The following is a 16,315-nucleotide window of genomic DNA, read 5'->3' as shown; positions in this document are numbered from 1 at the left end:
CTGATCAGTTCTTGCCTTAGATCTAGCCAAATGACAAAGTTTTATTCTGAAATCTTTGAATGAATGGGATGGAATCACATCATATCTACATTATGGAATTCCTTTTGTGTTAGAAAATGTTGGACTGTCAAAAACAACTCATCAACACCTTCTTTCATGGCAACAAACCTCTGTGAAATGCCACTATCTGTAAAGCACAGTGACAGATTCTGCAAGTAAAGAAAAGATAAAGACACAGCATCTACCTTTTGGGGGCCTCAGGAGGAAGAAGGAATACTTCTAAGAGACTTTTTTTCAAAAAAAGAGGTCAAACTGGCAAATACAAGGTATGGATATAATAGAATAATATAATATATGAGCCACTGTCATTATTTTTCAGTCTCTAAAACTTGATATTACATAATGGCAGGTAAAAGAATACTGGACATGTAGCAAGAGGATTTAATTTGTGAAAGATTCATATCATCAGTATGTCCTTCCATAACCACACGCTTTCCTGAAAGATTGTATAATAATTCTAGCCTCCCTTCAGGATTTTCTGGTTCTGCTTCTATTTTCTTCTTTATTATAATCACATTTCTTTTGGACCTTAAGATATCTTGTCTTCATCTATCTCACTTATTGGAAGATAATCTAGTTATACATTTGTGTTTTTCATGCCCTTTAAACACAGTGTTAGAGCAGAATTTTTAGCGAAGGTCTCAAAGTGAGTTAAGTCATGTCAATGTCAAGTATTAACTGAACACTTCCAGCCATTTTCTAGGGGTATTCTCCAAAGTAACTTAAACCTTTTGTCTTGTGGGAAACATTAAAGGGAGAGTATTGTAATGGAAATAACACAAGATTTAGTTTGTCAGACTTTGGTTTGGATCTCAGCTTCGCTGTGCGTAGTGGGCTGCTTGTGAGCAAGTTACTAAATTTTCTGAGTCTTAGTTTCTGCTTTTGTAAAATTGAGAATGGTAATATTGACCTGAGAGGTTCGTTGGGAGTATGAAATGTAATATTATATACAGAGCTTGGTTCATGTTAGGTGTTCCCATTTTAGTGAGTTTGTGTTTATTTGGTTTGGGTTTAGGATTGCTTAATGCCTCAATTAAGTGGTCAGATACAGAAAGGGTGATTTATATGAGGCTAATGAAACTTAAACTTTAGAGCCCTTTATTTTCACAGACCTCTTCCAAAGGCCCTGAACCTCATTTTGTATTCATAATTTTGTATTCTCTTTTGGAAAGACAGATCTCTCCAAATTATGTGTTTTAGGGGCCCACAAAACAAAGATCTGCTTCTGGTTAGATAGGATACATAGCTCTCCTAAGTATCCTCTACATCAAAACTTCTTTGGTAGTCTCTACACATACTTCTCTTTTTTTTTGAGACAGAGTATTGCTCTGTTAGTGCACTGGCACAGTCTCAGCTCACTTCTACCTCCACCTACCGAGTTCAAGCAATTCTTGTGCCTCAGCCTCCCAAGTAGCTGGGATTACAGTTGTGCACCATCACACCCAGCTAATAATAATGTATTTTTAATAGAAATGGGGTTTCACCTTCTTAGCCAGGCTGGTCTTGAACTCCTGACCTCAAATGATCCACCTACTTCGGCCTCCCAAAATGCTTGGATTATAGGTGTGAGCCACCATGCCTGGCCTACAAATACCTTTACAACATATATATGTCACTTGTAAGTTTTGTATGATACGTGGTGTAATATGATGTTAAATTAGGACAGCCATATCAAATCATACATAATTCACATTGGTTGCCCTGGGAATTTCCATGAAAAGTTTGGATTGAATGAGGGTGAGAAAACTCCTCGCAGTTAAAAAAAAGAAACTGGCTGGATGAATTATCATTAGTAGCATTAGTAGCATCTTTGACTGCATATGTGACAGGTGGCAGCAAATAGTAGAGGACAAAAATGGCATTGATCGCTAAAGTATTGCCTCTAAATTTCATGTTGTGACTCTTGGTTGGCAGAACTATGATAGAATTTTGAAACATTTAATGGGCAGGTAGCATCCCAACTTACCTTCATTTCTGTTCTTGATTATGAATGATTATGAATGATTCAAAAAGGAAGAGCACTTTTTTTTTTTTGAGACAGAGTTTTGTTCTTGTTGCCCAGGCTGGAGGGCAATGGTACGATCTCGGCTCACTGCAACCTCCGCCTCCCAGTTTCAAGTGATTCTCCTGCCTCAGCCTCCCAAGTAGCTGGGATTTCAGGCATAAGCCCCTATACCAGACCAACACTTGCTATTTTGATGTGCTGTTTTCTATAGCCAATCAGCAGCTTTTGTTTCCTGACATTCCAAAGCCCATTTGTTAATTTGCAATATTAATTCCTAGGAGAATATTTGCCTTGTAATAATGTGTATAGAGTTTGTAGTGAATAGCTTAGAAACCAATGAACAGTATTAGGGGATAATTGATGCATGATAATGATCCCCTGGAACAGGGGGAAGGGCACAGTAAGATGTAGATGACCATTAGAAGTGGGAGGAAGGGAAATTGAATACAAATTTTTTCTGATGTAGAAAGTTAGGTCGTCTCTTGATTGAGGAGGTATAGCAGGAAACCTCAGAAGAGTAATGACATGAGATTTGGAAGAGCACCAGGAAGCCAACCAGGTAGGAGTAAAAGGATTGCCAAGTAGTGCAAAGGGTCAAGGTGAATTTGGAAATTGCAGATTTGGCATGGCATGAATCAGCAGTTACACAATTTTCTCCAGCAGTACTTGGCAAACTAGAAGCAATAGTAGAGAGAACCAGATGGTTGTTTGATTCTGAGCTGGGGCTTGGCAGAATAGATAAGCAGAAGTTCAAGGGAGCACTGAGAGTGCTGGTGAGAGTATCCATCAAAAGGTTGATCATAGTGTTCAAGCTGAGCAGGGAAGAAGAGGGTGGCTAAGAGAGGGAAAAACAGACCAGGGTCTGATATTGTGGCCTGTGGGGGTGAAAGAACAAAGGTTACGGTCAAATAACATAGTTCTTATGAAATAACTCATGGAAACTCATCACTGTTTAGGTAAATTATAGGAACACTTCATAATTTTTTTCTGCAGTAAATTTTCTATCTGTTGCTTCCTGTCACAGCATAATATTCACTGAAATTCATGTGGTCTCTTAAAATAGGCCTTATAACAAACTAGTTACAATGACCTCATCCAACATTATAGCATTTGACTTTCGTATCTGTTGAGAAAACGTGTGGTTGCTCTACAGTTAGATAACTTGGAGCAATACCATTTTAGTGTTAGTTTTGCCAGTGGAAAATCAGATTAGTCTAATTAAGCCAGGTCTCCAAGAGTAGAGGCAATTATTTTCATATTAAACAAAATACAACGATAAAGGAGATGCTTTCCTATCCTCAGCTTTGTTTGTGGCAACAAAATTACAGAATTCCTCAGGGAGAAAACATGAGGACCTTCTGGTCCTGTCTGACCCAGAGCCAGTTCAACCCTTCGGGGAATTATAAGAATTTCATTAAAATAAGGAGAGAAGGACTGGCAAAATCCTAACAGCAAGTCTTGTTGGCTCTTAAAGATCTCCCACATCTTTCTGTGCTGTTTGTTATGAACACCTTGTTGGCTCCTTCTCCTTAACTCTTGCTATAGCTATCTCAAGTCAGGCTATGCCTACATTTAGATTAAATCCAGGGAGTTGAGAAGATTGAGATAAATGTTTGGACACTTTAATTTTCTGTAATATTATTGAAGTCTTTTTGAAAGTAATTCATTCTCTCAGTGTGTTCAGATACATTGCACAGTGGTCTTCAAATAGGTTTGTGAACTTTCCTCACTACTTTTTGAGAAATGTGGAAGCAAGAATAGTTTTTAGAAAAGCTTTTCTGAGATCCTCAATTTCCACAAATATTCTTTACTAAAGTGAATCTGCCTGAGAATGTCCCTCGGCCTCTTTTCCCACCTCCCATTTTCCAATCACGCTTCATCCACTTGTTAAAAGAGTGGAATACCTTTCAACCATCTGGAATCTTACTTGGGGTTAGTTTAATGCCCTAGAGGCTTTTACACATCCCTTTTACACATCTAGAGCATTAAACTAATCATATTTCAAAATGTTGATGCTGGGGTTAGAGACAGTAAATGGCTATTAATGACTGGATTACAAATTCTTTTGCAGGTTAGGTGATTTCCAATTCTTTGCTATTAACAAAATTGAAGGAAGACCTAATAAAATTGTCAGCTTCAACTTAATAAAATTAAATTTTGATGATAAATTATCTATGATTCTGGGTTTATAATTCAGAAGAAGTTCAAAGATTTGAGTAACATTGCTATAACAAAACACTTTCCTTTCCCATCTCCTTATTTGTGTAAACACTCAGTATTATATGTAAAGCAAAGCATATGAACAAAATTCATGCTTATTCTAGTAATAAATAATATTCACCAGTGAATATGTGAACTAACCAGGGGACAAACCAGCCTATCCATCAAATTAATAGAAGCACTTTCCAAAAATTGTTATAATTAAAAATTAGCTATGAAATATATATAATATGTATGTTTTGGTTAATTGTATACTAATAACAATTATAATGCTAACTTAGTTCTGAAGAAATGTTAATACAGTCTTAATGTCACAAGAACTGAAATAACAAAATTTCAATGTACATATTTTGCAGAGAAGCATGATGGGTTGTTAAAAAAGACTTTAAAGCATAATATACATTGCATTAGAATAAATTTCTGTGGGGAAAGTGTAATAGAAACATAAGTTCAAGGAGAAAATGTAAACTTTGTAGAATAGTTTTTCATATATTTACATTTCATTGAGTATGAGTATTTAAGACTCATTGGATACATTTTAAGGTGATAGATAAGACTTATTTGAAAATATCAATATTACAATAAACCAGAAATTACATGTTTTGCAACTGTATAAAATTAGAATAAAAAAATTGAGATGGCAACTTGAATGTGACACCGTACTTAGTTTTTCAAAAATATTTTATAACACACAAGCAAAAAAAATCTGAAGACCACTGCTCTGGGACAGAGCTTTTGTCTCTGATGGGATTTAAGAATCACGTGGGAAGCCTGGAAAAGCTGCATCTCTTCTGGGTTATCCCCTAGAGATTCCTACTCTGTAGCTATGGAGAATGTGAGGTTTTAACAAGCACTCCCTAATCCCTGGTGGTTCTGATGCAGGATCTGTGGAGCTATGATTGAGAATTACTGCTTCAAGGTTTCTTCTCTGATCACAGTGTATCAGCAAACAACTGCTTACTTGAATTTTTTTTTTTTTTTTTTTGAGTGGGAGTGGGGGCATCTGTAGAACTTACCTCCTCTGAGTCACATTTTGTGTCACACTTTCACCTTTCATTTGGGATACCCTGAGTAAGTTTTATGAAATCATTCCTGCATTTGTAAAGAAAATTATTTAAGATGTCTTTCCATGACCAGCTCTCGCCAGCTGCCACTACTGTCCACATACTATACATTTCTTTCAGAATTAGATACTAAAGAAAATGTTGCTTCTTTGGGAAAATATTGGCATGTGTTTTTCCTTAGGGACAAATCAGTAAACTGGTTTTGTTTTTATTTTCTTTTGGTATGCAGGGGATCTCAGAGCAACTTTGTGACCAGACATGTGAGTCCCAACCCGTTTATGACTTTCTAATCTAATTAATATTTTTCTTGCGCCTGATTTTTTAATCAGTTTTTTCTTATTTTCATAAATCTCCTAAATCCTTTGCAGAGAAGTATAAATAAGTAAACAAATGAGCAAAAATAATTCTCTGTACATATTTTTAAGACGTATGGAATACAATAGATTGGAACGAAAAATATATTCTACTTTGTGTGTGTGTGTGTGTGTGTGTGTGTGTATGTAAAGAAAGTTTGCTTCTGAAAGTAGAGTAGAGTAGATTTTTGAGATTTACTATTATATTTTGGGTGCAGTCAGCTAATAAGGTATATTGGGGTTTTAGGTACACATCTGGGTAAGGGGATGTGGGACAGACTAGACAGGCTTGGGGAATAGCTGGATGCCCAGGCTTCAGTTCCATCAGGGAAGAGTAGCACATAGCAAATAAGAAAAGGAAGTAGAATCTATTAATGTGGAACAATCCAAGTCAATAGGGCTTCCTAGCCCACAGAATTCCTTTTAAAGGAGGTCCAGATCCCATAGGCTGTTGGCCATGAAGTTGCCAATATTCCTTCAAATATTCCTTAAGTCTTTTAAGAGCCTTTCAAAATAATATTTGGTAGAGAGTAGAAGCTGAATCGTTGACTTGTCCTACATTTTTTGAACCCTATTATGTGTTCTAGACCTGCATAGCCCCAAGATTACAAAGTCAAATGAGACAAACAAGACATAATTCTTGCTCTTAGGACTTTTTAGGCTTAGATCAGAATCCTGTGAGGGCTACTAGTCTCCTTTTGTAAATTAGAAAAAGATATCCCCTCTAGGCAAATCCCCTCTAAGCAAAATTAGGCAATGATTTCCCCTCTAAGGCTCCTCCTGAGGGAGCTTAGAGGAGGTATCTTCCTTACTTGATGAAGGAAGCCCCCACTTCCTTCTTAGTGAGAGTGTTCTTATCAGGTAACCACTAGCACAGCCACATGCCTGCTAGATATCTTAAATGAGAGAAGCTGGCGAAGTGGGAGTGCTAAGTGCAAGCACTGAGCCCATTGCAACAGGGACTGTGCAGTGCTAGAGGAGGGCAGAGGCCTTGTCTACAGTGGGATGTGGGGATGGGGAATCAGCTCCAACTGAAAATGTAGAGATGTAATACTGACAGCTCCTGATGATTTTCAAGAGAAGCTGGAAATGTGAATTTTTTGTGACTTTTGACTTTTAAATATTGTGTAGAGTAAATACATGCTTGGAGGCTGCACCTGGCCTTCAGGCTCTCATTTTGGATACTCAAGTCAAGGTAAATCTATCAGTGTTTTTCTGTGCTAAGTTTTTATTTTTTTGCAATGAAATAATTATTTTTAAAGAAGGCATTTAAATCCAGATAATTCAAGGAGTGTTTTGCTTAAATTATATGAAATGCCAATTTGATCTTATTACCTAATTTGATAGATTTAGATTCAGTATGTCAGAGAGTAAATGACAGAAGTAACACTTTTAAAATAAAATGAGAAATAAAACCCAAAAGAACAAATATTCTTGACATCTATGATTACGCATTATAGGGGACATAGAAAAGTACTAAATAGATAAAATATAAAATTTGTAAAGGACTGGGTTATATAATACATCTCAAATTAGATAATCTAGTCATATTCTACAGCCAAAATAAAAAGTAGTCTCCATAGTCTAAACTGAGCAAAAATTCTCTAGTTCTGCATTAGCTATTCATATAGGCTCATGTGCCACCTCTACTGAAATGATTGAACAACCTAAAGTATGCCACTGGTATAATTTTCTTAATTTAACAATAACCATCTATAATATTAGGCACTACAAAATAAAAATGACCAAATTTTGTACCCTTGCCCCTTATGTTGCTTCAATAATGACATTTGTCATATTAGGCCTTTTTTCTGTATAGCAACATTTTTCCATTTTTTATTTGCAAATAAAAAAGATATGTAAGTAAATGATAATTAGGAAAATATAAAGAAGCAGAGTCTGAACAGGTACTGTATATTTTTTAAAGGCTGTGTAAGCCCTAGGTGACAACTCTGAGAATCTTCTGGCTTTATAAGCTGGTCTTTTTCCATGTAAAAAAATTTTTATTCTGAGACTTTTTTAATATACCAAATCAGACTCCCTTTCCAATTTCAGTTTGGATGCATTGTGGCAAACTTTCTGAATGTTATAAAATGAGATATCAAATGAAATACTATTTATGAGCCACAAAATCATTTTAAATAAATGAAATTTTATTACTGAGTACACATGTATTATAAACTGGTCTACAACCCAAGCAGCATTTACTAAAAATTAAATGAAGGCCATTACATTTAGTAATATATCATGACAATAAAGTCCTGAATTAGTATACTAACTCTAAATTTTTAAATTAAATCAGGACTAGTTACTCCTTTGTCCAAATAGTCAAAAAGCTTGATCTAAGGTGTTCATATTAATTAAAATTTTTTGGAAGTTAAATTATGATATTGATTGACATTTTAAAATATAACCGTTCCAATTTCATAAAGAAGTTTAAAAAGGTTAAATGTCTTAATGACTATGCTGGGACTTCCTTTATAAATCCACTCTTGGGCGTGTGATTGATTATGACATGCCCAAGAGAGAGGTAGATACATTCTTTTGTCTTGCCCATTGAATAGACTCATAATTAACAAATTGGATTGGAGTTGGTAGTTGCAAGTATCAACATTTTTCAGCTTGAAACTTTTTTTACATGTAGCCGACACTGTTATTTGCCCACATCAATGTTACTTCCTCTTTTGTCCATATGTCCAGTCCCAGGGTTAAAATCACAATTGATCTGAACCAACTGTGGCAATTCACATCCTCTTTGCCAGTGACGGGTCTGACAGTGGACATGGGATTCAGTCGTGGCTAGTGAAACATGAGGAGAAGCTTTCTGGGGTTTCTGGGAAATTTTTTTCATTCTCTTTAATAAAAGGAGGAAAACAATGACAAGTAAAAAGTATATTTTCTCTACAATTTCTTTTCTACTTTGGATATGGTCCTAAAAGGAGAGGAAGCTTGGAGCTACTGTAGCTGATTTGTAACAATAAGGTAGAAGGTCAATATAATTATGAAGAAACTGACCCAATACCCTGAGATGGTGGAACTGCTGAAACAACCTTTGAACCACTAATTCCAGACTTCTTTTACACGGAAAAAAAAAATACATTCCTTTATTGTTTAAGCCACTGGTAGCTAGATTGTTTGTTACTTGCAGCTGAATGTATTTTTCCTGGAATACCATATAAATGCAGGTCCAGTATTGTGCCAGAGCCAGCTTACACTGGCTTGTGAGATGATTGTGCCTATCTATTTCCATTTCCACATTCAGTGACTTTAAATCATCTGTGGTGAATAGTCACACTCTGGAACTAAGCCAAAGATACATATCCAAGCTGTTTTCATCAGAGAGCTTGTTGTTAAAAACATTTATCAGCATCACACCACTAGGTGACTTACATTAACTTCTACAGATAATGTCGTAGCAACTACTATGCTAGCTATCATCTTTTAAAGTGCATTTTTAATGGTAAATGGGTAATAAGTTATATCAAGACATTTTTAATTTGTGGAATTTTAGAACCAGAGGACACTTTAGTAAATTTAAAAACCAAAATTAAATACTGGGTGATTTTAAAACTAATCTAACATTATATAACTAGTTAATAGCAGAGTTGAGTCTAGAATTTGACTCTTTATTCCCATTTTGGTGATTTTTCCAGTATACCATATAGTTATTATATTATTTATACAATAATAATAATTCTTTGAGTGCCAACATCTATCTTCAAATCAAAGTAGTAAGTTAGCGAGATACTAAATTTCCGTATAAATAGACTAGCCTAGTTTTGATGATGCATATAACATTTAATTATATATTGTAAGTTTTGGTCTATTCAGCAAAGATACAGACCTTGAAGAAGGCTGACATATGGAAACTTAGCATGAGATTACAAACTGCCAAGAACCTTCAATTATCATTACTCACAGTACATCCCAATAAGTAACTGGATGATTAGAATTGAGTTTGGATTCCCCAAGTACACCAGAGATACTCGCACAGAGGGGAAACTGATGCCCACATCAATTTTCCAAAGACTAAAGGACTGTCAGTTGAAGTCTGAGCTCCTCTGCTGAAGTGAAGATAGACAATCTTGAAAGATAGAAACTGCATTGTGAGATGAAATGAATTTTTAAAGGATCTAGACTAGACTCTTAGGACAATGTGAGGCAAGATTCTAACAACTTTGGTTTGAAATAGCTAACCATATTGCCAACAATGATCAGATATTAGAGACACTCAATACAAGTTAGAGTTCTTGTGGGAGTTTCACAATGATAGTGAGAATAAAAATTGGTTAATTTCTAGAACACAATCAGACAACGTATTGCATATCAGGAACCTTAAAAATAAAGATTTTGTAAAATTTTGTTGTGTTGATTGTGGGATGATTTGTATAAGGGAGTTCATTATATTAGTCTCTATTTTGGAGAACAGTTAAATCTTTCACAAAATTTAAAGAAATATTGATAATACTTGGCTCAGGAATTCTAAGTTTTTTGTGATTCATTTTAACAAAAGAGTATAGATGAAAAGATTAGTGAACATTATAGAGTGGTGAAAATTAGAAACAATCTAAATTTCTAACAACAGGGAGATGGATGAATAAATTATGATATATCCATACAATGAAAAGCAGTAGAGTCATTAAAATAATATTCAGAAGGATACTTAATAAAAAGAGAAAATACTCAAAGTACATCAAGTAAACAATACAAAACAGTATAGTCTGTATGTGTGTATATATGTGCATGTTTAGTAGATAAAGAAAATGCATTAAAATCGAAATGTTCTTCATGATTATATTATTGCTCTATTTCTGAGTTTTCCAAGTTTTTTATAATGAGCATATATAAGCTTTTTAAGTTAAAAATAACTATTTTCTTATTATAAAGTCAATACATGCTGATTTTTAAAAGTAGAAAGTACAGGAAAAAAGGAAGAACGTATTTAAACACCTATATTTCAAAAAATATATAAAATTAAAACACAGGAACAAAAATCCTTCAAGTCACTTGGAGGTAATTCTGACAATAAAGGGCATCTGTCTCCATCAGCACCGAAGTCTAGAAAGAAAAACCATGCTCCTAAAGTACATACTCTCTGAATCAAGAACAAAGTGGACTGAATAACAATGATGTCAAGGATGAGAAGAGAGATTCATTGACTGGATATTGGTTAGAGTTAAGCAGTTGAGAAATGAGAGTGAATGTTTTCAGGAGCAGCTGCCATCTGTGTGAAGCCTACTGAGAGAGACAGTAATGGGAAAAGGACTTAAACAATTCTTGCTATGTACAGAATGTACTATTCTCTTTGGAGTTGTCAAGAAACGAAGTCAAAATATAAAAGTGAGAACAGGGTTGTACTAATAAATACTCTATGACTCCTCAGATTTGTGTCTTTGAGTATGAGAGTGTACTGAGAGTGAGTTAAGTGAAGCTCAACCCAATTTACTTGAGTTATACCATGATCCCCAAACTTAATACCTTGGTTGTCCCATATTTGTAGTTACATGGCTCTAGAAATCTGACCAACTTTCTCACATGATCTGAAAAGCCCTAGTTAGAGCAGTGGTTGTCAACTTTTTTTTCCCTTTAGCAACATGTAGGACAGATGACACTGTCATATTGAACACATACCCATGGTACACTGAGGGTTCTGAGGGTTGAGACTTATCTCTAACTTCAGTGCTTTCTCTCCAAATTAAGAAAGCGAGTCTAATGAGTGTAGTGTTATCACAAAGAAACCCTTGACTATACTTCGATCTAGAAAAAACTTTGACTTAGAAAAAACTATTTTAAAATTTATATGAAACCAAGAAAGAGCACATATAGCCAAGACAATGATAAACAAAAAGAACAAAGCTGGAGGCATCGCACTACCCGACTTCAAACTATACTACAAAGGTAGACCACATACCTGCAGCCATCAGATCTTCAACAAACCTGCTTGCTTTGAAGGGCAGATGGGGTCCTGGGTCAAAACTGAGTGAGTGTTCCAAGGTGAGTGGAATGATTTCCAAGGTGAGTGGAATTCCAAGGTGGGTGGAATGATTTGGGAAAGATGCTAATGCTTCTTTGTATTTGTAGTACCTAGTCGAGTTCTTGGCATTTGCAGATAATTAAATTTGTTTGTTAAAAGCATGTGCGATTATCTGAGGATATTAGGAGTGAGAATGCAAGCCAGGTGTTTTGCATGTTTTGCATGTTAAAGCAGTTTCTGGGGTTTATAATATGGTTTGATTATCCTGGCTGAATGAAAAATGTAAGAGAAAATGTGATTCAGAATATAAATTACTCAGTTCTTTCTTATCCCTGGTGGCAAGGCATATCCCCCAAGTTTGCTGATTTGGAAAATCCTTAATTTTGCAAGCACTGAAGTCCCTTGCTTGCTATTTATCAGCATTCTGCAGACAACTCTTGTTCCTTCTCTATCCTTAGCCCCTTTTTTGTTTTTCTTGTTAAAAGATCTATTTAAAATATCAGTTCAGTAGCCCAACTATTTCAAAATCTCATTTCGTCTCATTTGTCATTTATTACTGGGCCTATTTTCTCTTCGGTGTTTCTTATCCCCCAGATATATTTGAGGAAACTCTTTTAAATCCCTGGGACTATTGCGTCACTGGTTCCTTTTACTGAAAAAAAATCAAACTCAAACTTTAATCACTATATATTACCCCCACTTTTCAATTTCAAGTATTTTTTTTTTCTTATAAATCTGGAACTTTGAAAAATCCCTAGTGAGTCCAGGCTGAATAAAACACACGGTTTGAGAAATTTATCAGATGAATTATAACGTATTACTATTTACCTCTAGGTTATTTGAGGACAGTCTGGTCTTTTTTTAATGTAACAATTTTCCATACCTTCTATTATTAGGGTACACAAAGATGCAGGTTGTTTTGTAGATATTTCATATTTTCCCCTAATTTTGATTTGCTTTTGGTTTCTTAATTTTTAAAAATAGGCTTATCTGGAACCCAGTTTTAATAAATCCTACCTTCTAAATATGTCTCTTGCTAGTGTTCAATTTCAAGGGCCATTCTCCTTTTGCTTTTCAATATTCATTAGGTGCTATTAAATAGCAGACCCAAAAAAAGAAAAATAAGCATTTGTCTTCAGAAGAATAGTAGAAAGAACATTAGGTTCAGAGTCAGGAGTTCACTCTTAAGCTTTCTGCCTCACACTTTATTTTTTTGGATTCAGGCTTTGCCTATCCCTCTTTCCCCATCTAGAATCAATCATCTCTCTTCTCTTTTTATCTAATACTGAGAAAAAATGCATAGGAAATTTTGCAAAGCACTATGAATGCCTGTGAAAAAGGGCATTATGTAAATGTCCAGTATTATTATGCTGGAATTTTGCCATTACTCTGTATGCAAAAGGATAAGATTTAGAATAATATTAGCTCCTTTCAACCTCCAGTCCAAGGATGTTCAGTTACCAAATACTAGGAGAATTATATTTTGATTCTTATTTGGTAGGCCACAGCAAAGCTCCAAGACACACTAGATTTATGCTATGATTTTTTAATGATGATTAGTGTCATTATTATGTTTACCCTCTTGGGAGAGGCATGGCAGTGGAGGGAATTGAGGGCAGGATGTTCTGTTTTTGCTTATTTTGCTTTGGTAAGGGAAAAGGCAATGCAAGAAAGGGTCCTGACTGAGGTCTAAATGGTCCAAATAGCTCAGTTTCTATGTGAAAGGGGGGAAAAAGATGGCAAAGATGTCGCATAATACAAATGAAATTTGTATAAATACTGACACTATTGTGAAGCCCCAAAATTTGATACAGGTCTCAGTTAATTTAGAAAGTTTATTTTGTCAAAGTTGAGGACACGTGCTCGTGACACAGCCTCAGGAGGTCCTGACTACGTGTGCCCAAGGTGATCAGAGCACAGTTTGGTTTATACATTTTAGGGAGACATGAGATGTCAATCAACATATATAAAATAAACATTGGTTCGATCTGGAAAGGCAGGATAACTTGAAGCAGGCAGGTGGCTTCTGGGTCATAAGTAGAAAAGAGATAAATTGTTGTATTCTTTGGAGTTTCTGATTAGCCTCTCCAAAGGAGGCAATCAGATATGCATTTATCTCAGTGAGCAGAGGGGTGACTTTGAATAGAATGGGAGGCAGGATTGCTCTAAGCAGTCCCAGCTTGACTTTTCCCTTTAGCTTAGTGATTTTGGGGGCCCAAGATATTTTCCTTTCAAATTTCTCTCCCCTGTTTTTTGTAAAATCTTTTGGAGAAAGCATTTTAGGAGCAAATGAGCCCCTGGTCCCACGTTTTGTCTGATCTCTCATGGCTAGGATGATTTGTTCCTAGACAGGTAAGTCCCAAGTTACTAGGAAAGTTTTGTTAGAAGGTTGTAAACTCTCATGTCCTATGAAGAGAAAATAGGGGGAGGAAGGGAGATAAACAACAACCACAAAAAGAACAATTCTGGAAAATCTATATAGGCCACATTACTCTGAAGTCCAAACACTGGCAGGCAGGCATGAAAGTGGTTTATGGATGTAAATAGATTGCTGTTATTTTCTTCTGAAGAGGGAAAACAATTGAAAACATTATTTTGAAAGCTTGTAGCCAAGAAAAATTAGAATTCGGTCCAAACTGTAGAAAATAATAAAATTGAGAAACATTAGGCAAAACTAGAATCTAAGAAGTGTATCTTAGTTTTGAAACATAAATTTTCTCTCTCCAGTTTCCCATTTTTACTAATGACAAATCATGATAAGACTGGTATGCTTTATTTTACTTGGCCTAATTCTTTGCATACAGTACAGCAAGAGTAAATATTTTTTACTTAGTCTTTTAAATTGGCTTTGAGGGAACTCTGTTCCATAGAAGGAATCTCAGATAAGACTTTTTTAAAGCTGAGACCAGCCATGGATTTGTGCCATCAAATACCTATGAGTTGGGTGATTCTTTCCTCTTGAGGTCCCAAGATAAACTTGGAGCTCCTGGGCCTGCCAGAAAGTGACATTATTTACTTACCATGGGTCAGGAACCCTGTACAGGGAAGTTATGAGGCCAGTTTCCCCAAGGGGCTTTATTGGCTCCATAAGTCAAGTTTGATTCCTTAAAGGAAAGCACACCGTTCCAGTCAAAACCTCGGTAAAATAACCAGTTTCTCCAATTGTGTCCTGTTGCAAAATGAAAACAGATTCTTTTTGCACTTATGCAAATAACTGTATTGCGTAAGTTAAGAATACTCACAAATAGTTTCCAAATTCTGGAGAAATCAAGTAGAGAGAAAAAAATATGCTCCAAATTTTGTTCATATGAGTATACAAAATTGTTAAAAGCTGTCAATAGCTCAAAAGAAGATTCCTTGACTCTGAAAAAAGAAAAGATCAGCAATGTTTAAAGCAAAAAGTCAAAAATAACCTTAATTTTAAAAAAAGTAATCTGAGTTTTTTCCTAAGCAAACAGAACTTAAATAATAATATGACAACTTGATCATATAAAAGATTTTTTTAATAAATCCTCTTATTGTGACTTACACAGACCATTCATGATATTCTTGGACATTCTGGTTTGTCCTGAACATCCCTCTTTCTTAAACAACCAGTCATTTTACTCTAGGACTAAATTTACAATACAAGATTCTTTCTCATGAAATTATTTCCCTTTAAGCTTTCTTACCAAAAAAGAACTCTTTATTTTTATAACTTTCTTTAGTAATCTCTTTTTCTTCTTGGTTCCTTTTACCTTGTTTTATACATGACCTTCAAGCTTTAAATTAGACAAAAATTGTTCACCATTTTTTAAAAGGATACACTTTTTAAATGTTTTCCTACAAATGTATTTTTGTTGGAAAATATCCAAATAATGAAATATCTATTATTTAACTTAATATAACCTTAGTTTCTAAGTTATGATGAGTTTACAAGTATTTATCCTATTACATTTACCTAATTATTTATTTTAATAGTTTAGATTATTTATAAAAACTGTAATTGTCATTATTTAAAGTTACAGAGCTGCCATTTTAAAATTATAACAGACAGTGAAAAAGATTTGACCTAACTGACTCCATCTTGCTTCTATCCTCCAAGCTATCCTTGTTCATTCCTGGGCATAGGCCAAACTAACTTTGGGAGGAACTTAGTTTATAGTTTAGCTTTGAAACAAAGATGATAACCGTCCTTTCCCAAAACAGACCTTACTGCCTATGGACTAGACCACCTAAAGCCACAAGATGAGAAGTTATGGTAATCTCACTAAATTCAAGATGTAACTATTTTTACTAAACCAATATCAATGTCTTATTTATTAAAGATTACACAAGCAAAGATTATTCTGTCTTGGGCTGGATTTATAGTTTTGTAACCCCTATGCCAAATTTTTACAATTTATAGTATTTGGCAGGGATAAGTATGAAATTGTTTGATTAATAATTGTGAACAAAAATGTATGCTGGCAATTCTTAAGACATTTCTAATATTATTTTACCAATAATTTTACAGCTAACTTATTTATTAAAGATTTTACTTAAGTTATATAAACTTGAAAACCCATTTGGCTAGTCTTTTGTTTTTTTCCTGATAAGGCATTTGATTCAAGCACTTTTATTTTCTCAAGCCAATTAATTAGAGCTCTTTCATTTATTT

This window comes from Mandrillus leucophaeus, unplaced genomic scaffold (genome assembly GCF_000951045.1).
Source record: "Mandrillus leucophaeus isolate KB7577 unplaced genomic scaffold, Mleu.le_1.0 Scaffold448, whole genome shotgun sequence".
Taxonomy (NCBI): domain Eukaryota; kingdom Metazoa; phylum Chordata; class Mammalia; order Primates; family Cercopithecidae; genus Mandrillus; species Mandrillus leucophaeus.
The sequence above is the reverse complement of the archived record's forward strand: the minus strand, read 5'-3'. Positions refer to the sequence as shown.